The sequence below is a fragment of the Cornus florida genome, unplaced genomic scaffold, assembly GCF_030987335.1.
Source record: "Cornus florida cultivar Cherokee Brave unplaced genomic scaffold, ASM3098733v1 CherokeeBrave_3.0.0_Hap2_Chr09, whole genome shotgun sequence".
NCBI lineage: Eukaryota > Viridiplantae > Streptophyta > Magnoliopsida > Cornales > Cornaceae > Cornus > Cornus florida.
The window spans coordinates 38,201,553-38,205,658 of NW_026775579.1; the positions used below are offsets into that span (position 1 = coordinate 38,201,553).

At 37.3% G+C, this 4,106-nt stretch overlaps 1 pseudogene; it reads right to left on the reverse strand.

The window, feature by feature from the left end:
- Positions 1 to 1,771: 1,771 nt before the first annotated feature.
- On the reverse strand, positions 1,772 to 3,004 carry LOC132272502 (uncharacterized mitochondrial protein AtMg00810-like; annotated as a pseudogene).
- Positions 3,005 to 4,106: the final 1,102 nt, after the last annotated feature.

Below are 4,106 nucleotides of genomic sequence, written 5' to 3' on the forward strand. Positions count from 1 at the left end.
GCCTTGATGCCCCCCATTGCTTCTTTGTGCATCCCTCTACACTGCACTCGTCCAATGGATTGGGTCTCGGACCAAAGTAGACTTCCACTTCTCCTTGGACGCAACTTTATGTTATACCGCCTTCTCAACATCCCGAGTAATCAAGGCTCTCCTACTAACTTGATGCCTGCCCTTCACATTGGTTTGTATCACCCTTTTAATGGTAAACACTTTAGTGCGCGCGACCCTCTGGCCCTCCAATGCAGAACTTCAAATGATGCTCCAATGATGCTTCTGGGGTTATAGAGGCTCCCATCCACTTCAATAATTGGACCATGAACCAAAGCAACTATGCACCCCCTTTATTCTTAACCCCCGGATCGTCGAGATAGCACACCTTTGTGTTTTCCCCACATTTTGCTCTATTACCATTTGTTACGAGCCTAGAGTTTTGGCATAGTAGCATGACCCGTGCAGCACCAAGATGTTGCTTCTACTCGCACAAACACCTAGGTTAGCCACTACGACCAGCCCTATTGAGGCTTGGCCTCATCAGGGGAACGACTCCAGCTCCCGACTAGTTTGTGGAGGGATGGCCAACTCCCTTCTTCATAATCAAGTCCATAACTAGCAATAAACTCCTCCAACTAAACCGAGTCGACCTACTTGAACTCTGAAAAGATACCATCTTGTGGCCCTGCATGCCCTTTCCCTGAAACCACTCCCAATCAATTATTGCCCTTGACTAACCAGCATGCTTGTCTTCCTTATTTATATCATCGTTAGGAATCTATCCGTTAAATAGGGGTGAGTAGCTCTAGAATTTCTTTTCACACTTACAGACAGAGACTGTGGTCTTTGAAGATGAAGCCCAACGTTAAACATTTTCTATGGGGTTTCCTAAATGATAGACTTTCGATGAAATTTTTTTTAAGGAAAAAAGGTGTGGTTGATGATCCTGTGTGTTAATCGTGTTGCTTGGATGTTAAAACATTATCCCATTTGAATTCAACTATGGTTCGGAAATGCTGTCCTCTTAGGGTTGATTCGATTGCTTCCATTGGTGAATTTTGGGTATAGTGGTGGCTCGGATTAATTAGTGAGTGGCAAGAAGAAGACCATAGTTGCACATGGAAGAGCTTTGTTGTCACATTATGTTTTATAGAAACTGATTATATAGTGATATAAGTAGAAATCATAGTATATTATCTATAAAATAAGTTAAAAGTGTTTTTTTATTCATCTATTTCATTATCATATATAATTTTCTTCTGATTACTCAATTAATTATACAAAGGTTCAACATTATTAAACATGTATCTTACAACTTAACCCCGATACAAACTAGCTAGTAATGCAGTAATTTCCATACCAACATGCTGATTCATCATATCATATTGCCATGTTGTGATAAATTGACAGTAGTGCTAAAACAATTTTAGCTGTCTTATTGAGAGCTTTGTCGGAAATAGTGGCCTAGTAATAAACACAACACTATACTATTTGGAAGAGAATAAAAACGGACGAAAAACACTTCTATTTCACTTGATTAAAAATGGCTAAAATACATGGGTTTATATAGGCATCAAAACATAAATGTAAATGAAAATTAACCCCCTATTAACATAACATCTAGTAGGCAAAACTCCCACTAACCCATTAACATGACCATTACTAGTTGTAACTCTTATGCCCCCCACTAACTCCACAAAAAAACTCACATAAACATAAAATTAAACATAAAATAAAAAACATCCATAACCTTTAAAGATATTTAAAAATATAATCAAGTTTAATTTCTAACACCCCCCCTTAAACGTGATTTTTTTTCAACTCCAAGCAAACTCCTTAACTTGTGAAATTCTGCAAACTTGAGGGACTTGGTGAAAATATCTGCAATTTGATCTTATGACTTGATGAACTTGAGTTCCACCTCCTTCTTGGTTATGCATTCTCTAATAAAATGAAATCTTGTATCAATATGCTTGCTTTGTTCATGAAACACTGGATTCTTGGCCAAAGCAATTGCTGATTTGTTGTCCACAAAAATCTCCGTTGACTCTTCTTGTAGCATGTGTAATTTTTTCAACAAATTCCTTAACCAAATTGCTTGACAAACACATGAAGTGGCTGCAACATATTCTGCTTCACAAGTTGAGAGAGTGACAATGGGTTGCTTCTTTGAACACCATGTAAAAGCAGTATTTCCTATGAAAAAACAATAGCCCGAAATACTTTTTCTATCATCCAAATCTCCGGCCCAATTGCTATCACAATAGCCCACAAGCTTGAAATTATTAGCAAATGAATAGAATAACCCAAAATCAAGGGTACCTTTGATGTAACGAAGAGTCCTCTTAGCCGCCTTGAAATGAGTTATAGTGGGTCTTTTCATAAACCTACTAACAAGCCCAACTGCAAATAATATGTCCGGCCTTGTGCATGTTAAGTATCTAAAGCATCCAACAAGACTTTTGAAAAATGTTGGATCCACCGTCTCTCCATCTTCATTTCTCGACAATTTAATTCCAACTTCCATGGGTGTGTTCACCAATTTACAATCTTCCATCTTGAATTTCTTGAGAATTTCCTTAGCATAGCCTTCTTGGTGAATGAAAATTCCATTCTTCATTTGCTTAACCTCAATGCCAAGATAATAAGCTATGATGCCAATGTCCGTCATCTCGAACTCTCGAGTCATAACCTTTTTGAAATCTTCAAACATTTTTGGATTACTACCTATGAAGATTAAATCATCCACATACAAGCAAACAAAAAATACATCTCCATTCTCACTTACTTTGGAGTAAAGCGTATGTTCATATGGGCAGTTTGAAAAATTATTGTCTTGAAAATATTTGTCAATTCGCTTATTCCATGCCCTCGGTGCTTGCTTCAAGCCATATAAAGCCCTCTTCAATTTTAAGACTTTGTTTTCTTGCCCTTTTACAACATAGCCCATGGGGTGTTGAACATACACCTCTTCTTCAAGAAACCCGTTCAAGAAAGCCGATTTCATATCCATTTGGTGGATTCTCTAATTGTTTTGGGCTGCCAAATAAATTTACAATCTAATTGTTTCCAAATGAGCTACGGGTACAAATACCTCATCATAGTCAATTTTGGGCGGCATTCCGTTACCTCATCTGTTTCGTCATATATATCACGAATACTCCTCTTGCAAAGTGGTGGTGTGTCACTTGAACTTGATGATGATGGAGTTGATTGATCTTGAATTGATGGTGGTAGAGGTGATGTTGGTGGAGAAATGGGCCGATCCATGCCTTCATTTTCTTGCTCCTCATCCAAAATTGGAAAAATATTATAATATTCATTTGGAGTATTCCAATCCCATGTGGCTCCCTCTTCGAATTCAACATCTCTACTAATGATAATCTTCCAATTGCTTGGATTGTACAACTTGTAACCTTTGGAACTTGCATCATAGCCAATGAACACCATTTTTTCACTTTTGTTGTCTAACTTAGTCCTCCTTTCATCCGACACGTACACATGGGCAATGGTCCCAAAAACCTGCAAATGAGAGACACTTGGCTTTCTTCCGCTCCATGTTTTTTGTAGTGTTTTGTTTTGCACACTTCTAGTAGGACACCGGTTAGACAAGTACACTGCACAACCAATCGCTTTAGCCCAAAATTCTTTAGGCATTTCCTAGCTTTTCAACATTCTTCAAGCCATATTGAGAAAGGTTCTGTTCTTCCTTTCTACAACTCCATTTTGTTGGGGCGATCTCGGAACCGTTAAAGGATGGTGAATTCCATTTTCTTCATAAAATTTTTTGAAATTATTTGATGTGAATTTACAAACTCTATCGGATCGAAAAGCCTTTACATTATAGCCACTTTGTTTTTTAACAAGTGCTTTAAATTTCTTAAAAATTCTATACACTTCCAATTTTTGTTTAAGAAAATACACCCATGTTTTTCGGCTAAAATCATCAATGAATAATGAAAAATAATTATTCTTACCAAATAATGATGGAGAAATTGGACCATAAACATCCGAATGAATAAGTTGTAGTGGCGACGTAGCTCTTATGGTAGCTTCTTTAAGAAAAAATTTCCTTGATTTCTTTCCAACTAGATATCCTTCATATAATTGATTTG